This window comes from Pristiophorus japonicus, unplaced genomic scaffold, assembly GCF_044704955.1.
Source record: "Pristiophorus japonicus isolate sPriJap1 unplaced genomic scaffold, sPriJap1.hap1 HAP1_SCAFFOLD_29, whole genome shotgun sequence".
NCBI lineage: Eukaryota > Metazoa > Chordata > Chondrichthyes > Pristiophoridae > Pristiophorus > Pristiophorus japonicus.
This window is the reverse complement of record NW_027252668.1, coordinates 16087187-16102615: the sequence shown is the minus strand read 5'-3', so window position 1 is coordinate 16102615 and position 15429 is coordinate 16087187. Positions and strand designations below refer to the sequence as shown.

General features: G+C 48.2%; 1 non-coding gene across 1 annotated transcript; it reads right to left on the bottom strand.

The window, feature by feature from the left end:
• Positions 1-313: 313 nt before the first annotated feature.
• Positions 314-386, bottom strand: trnak-cuu (transfer RNA lysine (anticodon CUU)). Its single transcript has one exon. It is a non-coding gene; the product is annotated as a tRNA-Lys (tRNA).
• Between the last annotated feature and the right edge of the window lie 15043 nt (positions 387-15429).

The following is a 15429-nucleotide window of genomic DNA, read 5'->3' as shown; positions in this document are numbered from 1 at the left end:
CTCTGCCCCAGAGAGCTGTGGAGTCTGGGTCATTGAAAATATTTAAGGTGGAGGTAGACAGATTTTTGAACGAGGCCATGTGGATTGAATTGGAGAACAGAAAAGGGGCGATCACACGAGTGGGAATGTACGAGAGACCCCCGAACATCCAGAGGGAGAGAAAGGGTCTGGTTATTGTGATTCAGCAAGGAAACTATCGATCCTGGAGGACAAATACTCTGTTCCAATGGAAACAGACCCAGCCTCTCCAATTGATCAGTTCATTAATGATGTTTTCCCGTGAAAGCAACATAAAAGTTTAACAAAGCTTATTCGCCCAACGTGGGGATTGAACCCACGACTCTGAGATTAAGAGTCTCATGCTCTACTGACTGAGCTAGCCGGGCTTGGCAAATGTCGCATCCTTGACGTATGTCAAATGTTGTGGGTGGATTAATGATGAGTGAAGTAATGATTGAGTGTCTCACAGACTTGTATTATGGAGTTCCTTCAGTTAGCGTTTCTTTATTGTGCAAAAGAAGATTGTGGGTTAATTATTGATGTTTTTCCATGAAAGCTGCATTAAATTAAAAGAAACGTAATCACCCAACGTGAGGCACGGACCCACGACCTTGAGATCAAAAGTCTCATACTTTACTGACTGAGCTAGCCGGCCTTCTGCTCAACGCAGGTTTTTATCGCTCATTGCAGCCAAGCGCCTGTTGGCTTCGCCACAGATGTTGAAAATTGCTGTTGAAACTTGTGTCGTGGTTATCACGTTTGCTTTACATGCAAAAGGTCCCTAGTTCAATCCCGGGCAGAAATATTTGTTTAAACTTTCTGTGGATGAACAATCGGAGGTGAGTTTAGTATCCCGGCAAATGCTGCCTGACCTGCTGAGAATTCCAGCATTTGCTGTTTTTATTTGCTATTTATTCTCCTGGCAAAAGGGTTCCCTTATTCCATAATTGCTCTTTTTTTCACTCCAATAAATGGATCACTTTGACTGAGAGAAAACGGATCCACCGGGGAACTTTTGCGTGTGAGGCCAACGTGATATGCGCTACACTGCAGCCCATCAAAGGGCGAGAAACCACTGAATATAAAGGATGAGCTGACAAATATCAGGGGCAGTGCATTCTGTTCAACGTCAAACCCTCCTTTCTTATTCAGCAGTGGCATGAACGGGAGTCAGACGTCACAAGGTTTCATTAAAGACACAAATACAAGTAAACTTGCAAATCTTTTCAGTGTAAAATTCTTTCACTTTATTTGAAATCCTATTGCGCTGAATCTGCAAATACTAACGGTGGGATATTATCTTCACTACTGATTCTATTTTGTGTGCACGATAGGAATAACCGGTGCTGTTAAATTTGATAAAAGTTGCCCCAGATCTCTGAAGACTTTGAACCAGAAAGCTAAAATACAGTGAATAAAATGGGATATGGTTTTCGAGTTACGATGCAAAGCACAGGACAAATGATTGAAGTATGGAGTGTCCCTGAGTTAGCATTTGTATGATTGTGCAACAGAAGGTGAGGGGTTAATTAATGATGGTTTCCCGTGAAAGCAAGAGAAAAGTTTAAGAAGAAATCATATTGTGCCTGTCAGGTGAGCGCTGCTTGTGATACCTGGTGGGAATGGGCGGAGCTTTTAAAGCTCCTTGTATTGCAGAACCTTCATATAGACGAACATCTCCAGCTCGCTGAATCGGTCTCAATATCAGAGGGCTGTGTATTCAAATCACTTCGGGGTCACTGTTCTCTTGGATATTTTTCTTCCAGAATTATTATTTACTTTGCTGTTGGCAATAACCAGACCCTTGCTCCAAGGACTGTCTCACTGTTTCCCCGGTGTCAGGCAGAGATACGCCTTCTGGCCTCATTTGTTTCATGTGACAGGACACAAAAGTTCAAAATCAACCTGCTGGTGGCCACATGCAACAAAGAATAGTCAGGATGGCCGAGCTGCCTAAGGTGCTGTGTTCAGGTCACTATTTCCTCTGGAGATGTGGGTTTATGTCCCATTTCTTATATTTAATCATTAAGCGGAACCCATTTGTTTTGTCACCACCAACTCCTTAAAAGTACGATTCAGCAGTCCACCTGCTCGCTTAACATTTCCGTCTGACCTGGTGCTGAAGTTTGTTCATTCTTTTGTAGACCGGCAATCAGATATTTTGCCCTGAGCATGTGAGGAACTTTTATCCCGATCTCATTGGGTTTAATTTTGGTAACATGGTGCTGAAAGTGGAGATGTTTCCGCAGTGTAATGGTTAACACGTTCGCCTCACACGCGAAAGCACCTCGGGGGGAAATATTTTCTGGAGTTTTGTCATGCATGTTCAGAGGAGAGTTTATTCTCCTGTGAAAGGTCACGAGATCATAAGAACGTCAGAGTTAGGAACTGGAGTCAGCCATTCGTCCCATTTTCAACTTTTCAAGATCTTTCCGCCCGATTTCGGACCGGGGACCTTTTGTGTGTGTGGCGAATGTGATAACTACTACACTAAGGAAACACTGTGATAGAATCTATTTTACGTTAAAACTACAGCTCTATACCTACACCGCTAGCCGAGAATTCAGGAACTTGTTTTAAGAGAATAAAATGATGGTGCTATATTTAGGAAGGCTGTAAATGTGGCCTTCGACAGCGTGGACCATTTTCCACGCCTCGGGAAACTACTATCAGCAAGGGCAGACATCGATGACGAGATCCAACACCGCCTCCAGTGTGCCAGCACAGCCTTCGATCACCTGAGGAGGAGAGTGTTTGAAGACCAGGACCTCAAATCTGGCCCAGGCTTATGGTGTGCAGGGCGGTGGTGATACCTGCCCCGTGGTATAGCTGCGAGACATTGAATATATACAGCAGACATCTCAAATCACTGGAGAAATAACACCAGGGCTGTCTCCGCAAGATCCTGCAAATCCCCTGGGAGGACAGACGCACCAACATCAGTGTTCTCGCTCAGGCCAACATCCCCAGCATTGAAGCACTGACCACACACGACCAGCTCCGCTGGGCGGGCCACATTGTCCACATGCCCGACACGAGACTCCCTAAGCAAGCGCTCTACTCAGAACTCCGACACGGTAAGCGAGCCCCAGGTGAGCAGTATCATTTATTTCACACTACTGTATATAACTGTACCTTACCATGCTATACATGACTGTAACTAGATATGACTGTTACCACAAGCATATTTTACCACCAGGGTTGCACTTGCAAGAGACACTGCATATCTGTTCCACACAGGTATATAAATGCAGGACTCAGGCAAGTGTGGCACTCAAAAGCTGTGAAATAATGATGCAGGTCCAGAGTGACCTTGACTTCAGCATGTGCCTCGTGTAAATTTGTACTGCAGGGTCAGGACTTTACAGTGGCGACGAATTACGGGATCACAGAATCCACAGAATGGCTACCAACGGCTCAGCTGAGAAATATAATGCTGAAGACAATTGGGAGGACTTTATCGAAAGGCTCCAGCAAAGCTATGTAACCAAAGACTGGTTGGGCGACGTTAAGGCAGACAACAGAAGAGCCCATCTCTTGACCAGCTCTGGCTCGAAAACATACGCCTTAATGAAGGACCTGCTGGCACCCAAGAAACCAGCAAGCAAGTCGTTTGAGGAGTTGAGCACACTGGTGAGAGACCACCTGAAGCCAGCGAGCAGCCTACATATGGCCAGACGCAGGTTCTACAACTACAGACGCTGTGTGGGCCAGACCATACCCGAGTTTGTGGTGGAACTTCAGACGTTGGCTGGTTTATGTGAGTTCTCCAATGAACTAAATGAGAAGGACTGAGAGACTTTTTCATTGAAGGAATAGGCCACGCAGGCATATTCCGAAAGCTTATAGAGACCAAGAACTTGACCCTAGAGGCAGCAGCACTGATCGCACAGACATTATTGGCAGGAGAAGAAGAAACAATGTTGATCTACACTGCGGGTACGACAACTAACGAAACATCGGAACAAGGGGTTCACAGCGTGAAACAAGCCGCTACCCCCACACACAGAAAAAGGCAGGAGAGCAGGCCTTCAACAGCAGGCAGTGGCGCCAGAAGCCATCAAGGGCCACATGAACGGCCATTCGCACCTCATCAACCCACAATGCGAGCAATCAACTACAGACTGAGAGAAGCTCAAGAGAGATCAGCCAGACGCAGCACATCCTTCGGAAACAATGGAAGCGGTCTGTGCTTGAGATGTGGGGGAAGGCACTCAACAAGGGGGTGTCGATTTCAGTATGCTGTTTGCAAAAACTTCAACAATACAGGACACCTGGCTCACGTGCAAAAACGCAGCAGCTCGGCTGCTATACGATTCAGAAAGGTCGGAAAGCGGATCAGAAGAAGGTGGGGACAGTGCCCGGGACACCGAGGTACAGCGGGCAACACGATCAATGTCCACTGTTCTTACAACAAGACGCCTCCAATAATGATGAGGGTCCTACTCAATGGGATACCCGTCAACATGGAACTGGACACGGGAGCTAGTCAATCTCTCATGAGCGTTCAACAATTTGAACAGCTGTGGCCGCACAAAAGCAACAGACCAAAACTCACGAGGATCGACACCAAACTAAGGACCTATACCAAAGAAATCGTCCCAGTCCTTGGCAGCGCCATGCTCTCTGTCACACACAAAGGGACAGTGAACCGATTTCCATGTGGATTGTCCTCGGAGATCTCCCAGCATTGTTGGGAATAAGCTGTCTGGCAAAACTAAATTGGAAATGGGATGATGTTCACACCATGTCGTCAGAGGAACGGACCTCCTGCTCAACAGTTCCAAGTCGTTTTAAACATCTCTTTCAGCCTTCAAAGGGGCGAAAGTTAAAATCTACGTCACACAGGATGCCAGACCGGTCCATCACAAGGCTAGAGCTGTGCCTTATGTGATAAGGGAAAAGATTGAACACGAACTGGACCGGCTTCTGCGGGAAGGCATTATCTCACCCGTGGAATTTAGCGACTGGGCAAGTCCCATCGTCCCCGACATGAAGCCTGATGGATCCGTACGAATCTGTGGGGATTAAAAGTCTACCATAAACAGAGCCTCACTACAGGACCAGTACCCACTGCCCAGAGCGGATGATCTATTTGCCACATTGGCTGGAGGAAATATTTTCTCGAAATTAGATCTCACATCTGCTTATATAACGCAAGACCTGACCAAAGAGACTAAGCTACACACCACCATCATCACATATCGAGGCATTTTAATGTACAATCGATGCCCTTTCGGCATCAGGTCGGCAGCTGCTATAATCCAGCGCAACATGGAGAGTCTGCTCAAGTCCATCCCGGGGACGCTTGTATTTCAAGACGACATACTTATCACGGGCAGGGACACCGACTCCCATCTCTGCAATTTGGAGGAAGTATTAAGTCGATTGGATCGGGTAGGCCTATGAGTTAAGAAATCCAAGTGTCTGTTTCTCGCGCCCGAGGTTGAGCTTTTGGGCAGAAGGATTGCCGCTGATGGAATCTGCCCAACATGATCCAAAACAGAAGCAATTCGCCTGGCAACAAGGCCCCGGAATGTCTCAGAACTGCGCGCCTTTCTCGGGCTACTCAATTACTTTGGGAACTTTATGCAGAACTTAAGCACGCTGCTGGAGCCTCTCCATGTGCTACTCAGGATGGGGTGCGATTGGTTTTGGGGGGACACCCAGGAACGCGCCTTCAATAAGGCATGCAACCTTCTATGTTCCAGCAGTGTTTTGGTTTTCTTTGATACAATAAAAAGCTCGTTCTCACATGTGATGCGTCAGCATATGGAGTCGGGTGCGTTTTACAACATGTCAATGATGCGGATAAATTACAACCCACAGCTTACGCCTCCAGGTCATTTTCGCGGGCGGAGCTCGGGTACTGTATGGTTGAGAAGGAGGCGCTCGTGTGCATTTACGGAGTCAAAAAAGATTCACCAATACCATTTCGGGGCCAAGTTCGCGTGAGAAACTGACCACAAACCCCTCACGTCCCTGCTATGCGAGTGCAAGGCAATAAACAACAACGCCTCGACGCGCATTCAGCGGTGGGCACTCATGCTAGCGTCTTACTACTATACAATAAGGCACAGACCAGGCGCAGACAACTGTGCCGACGCGCTTAGCATGCTATCCCTGGCGACAACGGAAGGGTCCGACGAACAGGTCTTTGAGATGGTCATGGCAATCAATGCCTTTGAATCCACACGTTCACCCATGACGGCACGCCAAATCAGAGCTTGGACGACCAGCGACCCCACGTTATCCTTAGTCAAAAGATGTTTTTAACTGGTGACTGGGCAGAGGCTCGTGATGTCTGCTCCGAGGAGATCAAACCTTCCCATAGGCGCATGCATCAACTATCACTACAGGCAGACTGCCTGACGTGGGGCAGCCCAGTAGTTATACCCTTGCGAGGTAGAGAAGCATTTGTCTGCAAGCTCCACCGCGAGCACCCAGGGATCGTCCTGATGAAGGCCATAGCCAGATCCCACGTCTGGTGGCCTGGCATTGACGCGGACTTGGAGCTCTGCGTCCGTCGATGCACCATTTGTGCCCAACACAGTAATACCCCCAGGGAGGCCCCCCTAAGCCCCTGGCCCTGGCCCACCAAACCTTGGTCGCGGGTGCACGTAGACTATGCTGGCCCATTCATGGGCAAAATGTTCCTCGTAGTCGTCGATGCATTTTCAAAGTGGATCGAATGCACCATTTTAAACTCAACCACCACCTCCACCACTGTGGAGAGCCTGAGAGCCATGTTTACAACGTACGGAATCCCTGACATATTGCTCAATGATAATGGTCCGTGCTTCACCAGCGCAGAATTTCAAGATTTCATAGTTGAGCACGGCATAAATCACGTTAAGACGGCACCGTTCAAGCCGGCCTCCAGTGGCCAGGCCGAGCGTGAAACAAGGTATGCTAAAAATCCAAGGTCCCACGCTGCAGAGCCGCCTGTCGAGACTGCTGCTGACATACAGACCTCGTCCACATTCGTTGACTGGGGTTCCCCCCGCGCAACAATTGATGAAACGAACCTTAAAGACGAGACTCCCTTTATTCCTCCTCGACATGCATGAAATTGTTCAGGCAAAGCGCCGGAAGCTAACTGAGTATCATGAGCGTAATTCGAGGGGGAGGTGCAATGAGATAGAGGACAAAGTGTTTGTGCTAACCTATGGCCAGGGTCCCAAATGGTTTGCAGGGACAGTAACAGATAAGGAAGGAAACAGGATACTGTGGTACCAATGGACAATTGCCAAACCTACCGGAAGCATGTCGACCAAGTAAAAAGTAGATTCACTGACAACACTGCAGAACCAGAGGCAGACTACAATGTGGAACTCACACCACACCTGGTGGACAGACAGAGGGAACAACCTGAGAAAAGGGCAGTCTCAACAGACAGCCCAGGCGAGATACCAGCAATCAAACCGAAAGAAAAACAGGCACCAAGGCAAACAACTGAACCACAACTAAGACGGTCCACGCGAGAGCCTAGACCACCTGAGAGACTGAACCTATACAGACAATAAGACGTTGGGGGAGGGTTATGTCATGTATCTCACACTACTGTATATAACTGTACCTTACCATGCAATACATGACTGCAACTAGATATGACATGTAACCACAAGTGTAGTTTACCACCAGGGGTGCACTTGCAGGACACACTGCATATCTGTTCCACACTGGTTTCTAAAGGCAGGTCTCAGGCAAGTGTGGCACTTGAGAGCTGTGAAAAAAAGGTGCAGGTCCAGAGTGACCTTGAATTCAGCATCTGCCTCGTGTAAGTCTGTACAGCAAGCGTCAGGATTTTACAGGCAGAGGAAACGTTTCGGGCACACCCTCAAAGCCTCCCTGATCAAATGCAACATCCCCACCGGCACCTGGGAGTCCTTGTTCCTCGGGTTGAGTTGCCTGTGCTGCGTGATCCGTGCCGGATCGATCATCCTCTGCCACGTGGTATGTCACACCACGTTTGCACATTCACTGGAGGTACCCGATCATTGTGCAGCCTTTGCACACGTAGTGCTTGAATCGACATGGATGGGCCCGAGGATTACCCCCGCAGCACAAACACGGTGCTAATAGATTCACATTCACCCCCGATGGCGCACTCTGAGTCATCAAAGGTGTTGCGGCCACATAAGTGTCGGCCCTGCCATATGCAGTTCGGCCTGCTAGCGACATCATTCTATGCACAGTATTGCCGGTGAGCTTCGATGTTGAGAAGGTATCTGATTGGTGTTCTCGTCCGTGGCCATGCATGCCTGGGCGATCGCGATGGCCATGCTCAGGTCAAGGGTTTCAGCAGCTAGCAGCTTTCGAAGAATGACCTCGTGGCTGATGCCCAGCACGTAAAATTCCCACAGCATTTCCCCCAACGCAGCACCAAAATCGCAACGTCCCGCGAGGTGTCTCAGGTCGGTGACATAATCCGTCAGGTCGTGGTCCCCGGAGCGATGGTGCGTGTAAAAACGATATGTGACCATGCTGATACTCTCCTTCGGCTTGAGGTAGTCCCAAACCAGTGTGCACATCTCTGAATATTCCTTCTCCGTTGGTTTTGTCGGTGTGAGCATATTCTTGATGAGGCTGTATATTTCAGGCCCACAGACGGTGAGGAGAACCGCCCTGTGCTTGGCCACATTAGTGTCTCCTTCCAGCTCGTTGACCACAAAGTTCTGGTCGAGCTTCTCGACGAAGGCTTCCCAATCATCACCCTCGACGGATCTCTCTGATCTTCCAGCCATGGTTGTGTGAAGGTTTGTATTCTGTTACTCGTCGCCAATTGTTGTGTATAGAAGAACTCCCCGAGGCTGAGTACTGTGAGCTAAACTTAGTGTGACCTTGGTCTTCTTTATTACAACTCCAGAGTGCCTGAACAACATGACAGCGTACCTTTTATACTGGCCCTGTGTGGGCAGGTGACCATTAGGACTCCAACAGTTGCGCCCTCTGGTGGCATCTATTGCAGAGTTACATACATCACATCATTGTTATCGTTAAGAAGTTATAATTCCAATGAATGCCTGAATCGTGCGAAAGGAGCCTGTTTGTAGGACAAGGCTACATATCAGGAAGGAGTGTTGTTAGAAGACAAGGGAAGTGTTACTCTGATTATAAGTTTGGAGAATAAAAAGAGTAAATGCTGGAATCACTGAGCAGGTCAGGCAGCATCTGTGGAGAGAGAAACAGAATTAACGTTTCAGGTTAATGACCTTCCATCAGAAGTTGGGCAGTTGTGTTAGGTAATACTATTAAAAGTTTCAATTGTCACGAAGCAGGGGTAAGGAAAAGATATAAAATGTGGCATTTGGAACAGATAGTTTAGAATCCGATTAATGTTTGATCAATTTGTACACCAAGCTGGGAAGTGTAACCTGTTTGAGTTCTTCGCCTAACAGTCGCAAGGTTTGGGTGTAAGTACTGTTGTTAAGTGTATGTTTAATTATTGTCTGCTTAATAACTCTGACATTTAATGTTGCGGACCCTATTACTGAACTGCGTGTGTTCGAGCTCTGTTTGGAGCACCAATCCTTTCAATCTGTCGCTTGCAGGGACAGTTGGATTCACCGTTTCTTTGTTTGGTGAAATTTCAAATATTGAAAGCGGCGCACATCAACCTGGTCACCAACTCACTAATCGCTACAGGCTGCTCCCGTGAGATGGAAGCCCAGTTGCTGTTTCAAGCTTGAATGCAGGTACAAGCAGAACTCATTCATGGAAAGTCCAATTCCCTGAGATACCTGATTCTTTGCACCAAACTCCTTCGCAAAGAGTTGCGGTTCGTGTGGGGTGATTTGGGCACATCTTTCCCCACACGACAACACTTCAAACATAACTCAACGGCTGTGAAGCGCTTTGGGCGTCATGAGTTCCTGAAAGCTGTTGCAGAAATGAAAGTCCTTCTTTGCAAAAGTTCGATGCAATTTCAAAATTCGTGGAAAAACTGAGGGCTCGTCCGGGATTTAAACCCAGGACCTCTCGCAAATTTCAAGTAACAACCCCAAAGCGAAAATCATACCCCTAGACCAACGAGCCAACTACTTGACAAAGGTGAAGCTCAGCTGTAACCATTATTGAAGCATATTTAGTATGTTGCTTTTCTTGATTGGAGGAGCACATGGGACGGAATCAGTGACTTTGCTTTTTCGACCTGTCTTCTGAAGCACCGCACGGTGCCACTCCGACAGTCAATGAGCTGCACGTTATTGTATCCAGGCTGCGGGTGGCCAACAGGCGCCTGTCTGCAATGAGCGATAAAATCCAGCGGTAGCCAGAAGTCCCCCGTGCTCAGTCGGAAGAACATGAGAATCTTAATTGCAGAGTCGTGGGTTTGAGCCCCATCTTGGGCGATTGCATTTCTTTTAATTTAATGTTGCTTTCATGGAAAATCATCATTAATTAAACTACAATCTTCTTTTGCACAATTAAAGAAATGCTAACTGAAGGAACTCCATAATTGAATCATTTCTTCTGTGCTCTGCAAGTAAACTCTGAAACCATAAACCATTTTACACACTGTGCATTCGGGGTCTGGGTCAAAATGTTCATTGCTGGTAACATAAACAGGAGACTGGGGAAATAGTGAGACTGACTTTCGAGCAAGGGTCTGGTTATTGTGAAACACCAAGAAAATAGCAATTCTGGAAGAATAACATCGAAACGAAATGTGAGCTGACAACCAGAAAGAATTGTTAAGGCAGAAGGTTAAATGCTGCATCCCTTTCTGCAAAAAATTCCTTCCACAAACATTTCAATAACCGAAACGGCACAAAACAAAAATGTTCCTTTCAAAGTCATTAAACTCCCGAATTTCCGTGCCCCGCGAATCTCCTGAATCAGATGCCTCTAGTTTTGCAGACTTTATCCATGTCCCTTTGCAATATTGTACTCCCACCCACACTATGAAATGTGCCACTAACTTATCGAATCATGGAATGGTTACAGCACGGAAGGCTATTCGGCCCATCGAGCCCGTGCCGACTCTCAGCGAGCCCCACTCCCCCGTTGCCCTGCAATTTTTTTTCCTTCAGACACTTATACTACTCCCGTCTGAAAGATAAGATTGAGTCTGCCTCCAACGCCCTTTCAAGCCGTGCATTCCAGATCCTAACCACTCGCTGCTAAATGGCCAGCGCCTGTTCCTGTGTGTAATGTCTTGGAAACAGGAGATCAATTCCTGCCACACTCACAGACTTCCTATATATAGCACCATCATTCTATTCTCGTAAAACCAGCTCCTGAAGTATCGGCCAGCTGTGTAGGTTAAAGCTCTGGTTATGTTCCGAGCACTGTGTCAATCACAGTGTTTCTGTCGTGTAGTGGTTAACACGTTCGCCGAACACGTGAAAAGTCCCCGGATGGAAACATTTTGAACATTGTTCAATTAAATATTAGAAAAAATGGAATCATTGACATTAATGGTTCAATATTAACAAAGTTGGTGTTTGTTTCTGCTAATGTTAATAACCCTTCAACTCGGCTGGAGTTTAATATTTTGATATTTCAAATAACAGTGTTGATATTTGATGTCTCCAAGATAAGAGAGATTAATTGATGTCCTGTTTCTGACTGCTCCAATTTTGATCGGGGCGGGGAGCGGTGAGAAATCGGGGCCCAGGAGCGTCGTGATCGGGGCTCAGTAGAGCCGAGGTCCCAGGGACAACACGGGCCAGCCCACACTCCGATCTAAGGATAGTCGGCGCATGTGTACACACTAGGTGCATGCAGCAGAGCTTGGTCTATGGTCGTCTAGGGTAATCCTTGCCACTGGACCAAGACCTAGCTCTGTCAAGCCCGTGTGGTGGCTGGTGTGCAACGATCACCCCACGTTAAAACAATCCACCCACAGGCATCTTCCACCCTTCAGGATCTTTGTCGGGACCTAGATTGTCAGGTCCCTCATTGAAAAACCTGTAAACCCATCCCTTTTTAGTGTGGAAACAAGTAATCCTCGATACGAGGGACTGCCTAATACTATACTATTAAAAAAATGCAGTGTCTCACAGCCCTGTTATATTGGCTGATTTCTCCGAACAGTTCTGTACACACTCAAACTCTACACAGTGTCTCTCACTCCCTCCCGTTTCCAGCCCTGAGGGTGCAGAAAGCCCCTCTCAAAGCTGCACGTTCCGGCTTCTTTCAGATGAGTTGTGAGAGATTATTGAAGGAACCTGCAGCTCCGCCTCGCTTCAAAACAGCAGATCGAAACCACAAACAACCCATCGACTAATCGCGCGTCCCCAGCTCCAGAGTGAGTGAGGCCGGGACAGTCATTTATTCAACCAGCATTGTAATCCATGTATAATCTGACCTAAATTGTACACTGTGAGAACAATGACCACTAGCTGGTGAACTTGTGGGAGACACTCCTAACCTGGACCTTCAGCTATAAAAGGGCAATCTCCACCCACTTCCATCACTTGAGTGCTAAGGAATAAAGGACAGGTCACAGACTGACCTTCTCTCAAGCATGGGCCTCGTGTGCATTTACACTGTATAGAAAGGACGTATCAATGGCGACGAGATTCTGGGATTGAAACCACGCGAACATGGCCACTAGCAGAACAGACGAGAGGTACTGTGTTGAGCAATGGTTGCGACAGAGATTCCGCATTGTTAAAGCATCACACCAGGCATGCCCCAATATTTAGCCTAACCCAGAGGGGGAGTTCGACAGAGACAATGGCAAGCTGAACGGCGATTCATGCCATTGCAAGAGGCAATGCGGCCAGTAATCGGGCCATCAACACCTGTTAATGGTGCATTCAAGGACAATCAATGGGCAGTCAGTGACGATCGACTGGCAAGAGACCTTTTGTTTCCAACAGCAGCTCATGTTGGAGGCGTGGAGGCACACACTCAGCCGGAGTTTGCAGAGATGAGCAAAATACCAGCACATATAAAGTTCATGCAACAGGACGCCACCGATAATGATGAAAGTGCTCCTTAATGGCATCCCAGTATCAGTGGAGCTAGACACGGGTGCCATCCAGTCCCTGATGGGTATCAAACAGTTCGATGAGTTGTGGGCGTCCAAGGCCAGGAGGCCAAAATTATCGCCGATTGACGCACAGCTACGAACATACACAAAGAAGATCATTCCGGTGCTAGGCAGCGCCACGGTAGTCGTAACCCACAAAGTTGGCTTGCTGTCATGAACTGGAAATGGGGCGATGTCAATGCAATTTCCTCTGTGGAGCAAGTATCATGCTCACAGATCCTGGACAAATTTGACTCATTATTTCAACCCGGCATTGGCACTTTCATGGGGGCCAAGGTCGTGATTCACATAAACCCGGACGCCAGGCCAGTACACCACAAGGTCAGGGCGGTGCCGTACGTGATGCGAGAAAAGATAGAAGGCGAATTGGACCGCCTGATGAGCGAAGGCATCATTTCGCCAGTCGAATTCATTGACTGAGCGAGCCCGATTGTGCCGGTGCTCAAGGCGGATGGGTCGGTCAGGATATGTGGTGATTACAAGGCCACCATCAATCGGGTGTCACTCCAAGACCAGTACCCGCGACCGAGAGCGGAGGACCTCTGTGCGACGCTATCCGGTGGCAACCTTTTTTCAAAATTAGATCTGACCTCAGCTTTCATGACCCAGGAGCTGGCGAATGAGTCGAAGAAGCTGACCACCATCACGACACACAAGGCGTTGTATGATTACAACAGATGTCCATTCGGGATTCGCTCGGTTGCCGCGATCTTCCAACGAAATATGGAAAGCCTCAAGTCGATTCCAGGGACGGTGGTTTTTCAGTACGACATCCTCATCACGGGTTATGATGCTGAAGAACACCTCCACAACCTGAAGGAGGTGCTACGCAGACTGGACCGGGTAGGGCTGCGACTGAAAAAGGCGAAGTGCGTCTTCCTAGCTCCAGAGTTAGAATTCCTGGGGATGAGGGTAGCAGCAGACGGGATCAGCCCTACTGCCTCCAAAACGGAAGCGATCCAGAGAGCACCCAGACCCCGTAACACGACGGAGCTGCGTTCGTTCCTGGGGCTCCTGAACTATTTTGGTAACTTTCTTCCCAAATTGAGCACGCTGCTAGAGTCGCTACATGTGCTCCTACGCAAAGATCAAGAATGTGTTTGGGGGGACAGGCAGGAAAGGTATTTTAATAGAGCACGCAATTTGTTATGTTCCAACAATCTGTTAACGCTATATCACCCATGTAAGAAACTTGTGTTAACGTGCGATGCGTCGTCCTATGGTGTCGGGTGTGTGTTGCAGCATGTCAATTCCAAGGGTCAGTTACAGCCGGTAGTTTAGGCATCCAGAAGTCTGTCCCAGGCAGAAAGGGGCTACAGGATGGTAAAACAGGAGGCGCTCGCATGTGTATATGCGGTAAAGAAAAGGCACCAGTACCTGTTTGGCAGGCAATTTGAGGTGGAGACAGATCACAAACCCATAACGTCCCTTTTGGCCGACAACAAGGCCATAAATGCAAACGCATTGGCCCTCATACAGAGGTGGGCACTCACGTTAGCCGCCTATGACTACAAAATTCGGCACAGACCGGGCACCGAAAACTGTGCCGACGCACACAGCAAGCTCCCACTCGCCACCACTGAGGGGGCTACTGAGCATGCTGCTGAGATGGTCATGGCTGTTGAAGCTTTCGGAAGCGAAGGCTCACCCGTGACAGCCCTTTAGATTAAAGTCTGGACAAATAGAGAGCCGCCTTTGTCTCTAGTCAAGAAATGTGTCCTGAATGGGGACTGGGCAGCCACGTGCAGGGCATGCCCTGAGGAAGTTAAACTATTTCACAGACGCAGGGATGAACTCTCGATTCAGGCCGATTGGCTACTCTGGGGAAACCGCGTAGAAACCACATGGGCAGAGAGGTGTTCATCAGAGAACTCCACAATGAGCACCCGGGCATTGTCATGAGGAAGGCAATTGCCAAGTCACACATTTGGTGTCCAGGGATAGACGCAGATCTGGAACTTTGTGTTCGCAGGTGCAACACGTTTGCCCAGCTGGATAATGCGCCCAGGGAAGCCCCCCTTAGCCCCTGGTCCTGGCCCACCAAGCCTTGGGCACGCATCCATGAGGACGACGCAGGTCCTTTCAAAAATGTTTTTGTTTGTAGTAGACGCCTACTCCATAAGAAACATAAGAATTAGGAACAGGGGTAGGTCATCCATCCCCTCGAGCCTGCTCCGCTATTCAACAAGATCATGGCTGATCTGGCCGTGGACTGAGCTCCACTTACCCACCCGCTCCCCGGAACCCTTAATTCCCTTCGTGGTTAAAACTCTATCTAGTTGTGACTTGAATACATTCAATGAGCTCGCCTCAACTGCTTCCTTGGGCAGATAATTCCACAGATTTACAACCCTCTGGGAGAAGAAATTCCTTCTCAACTCGGTTTTAAATTTGCTCCCCCGTATTTTGAGGTTGTGCCTCCTAGT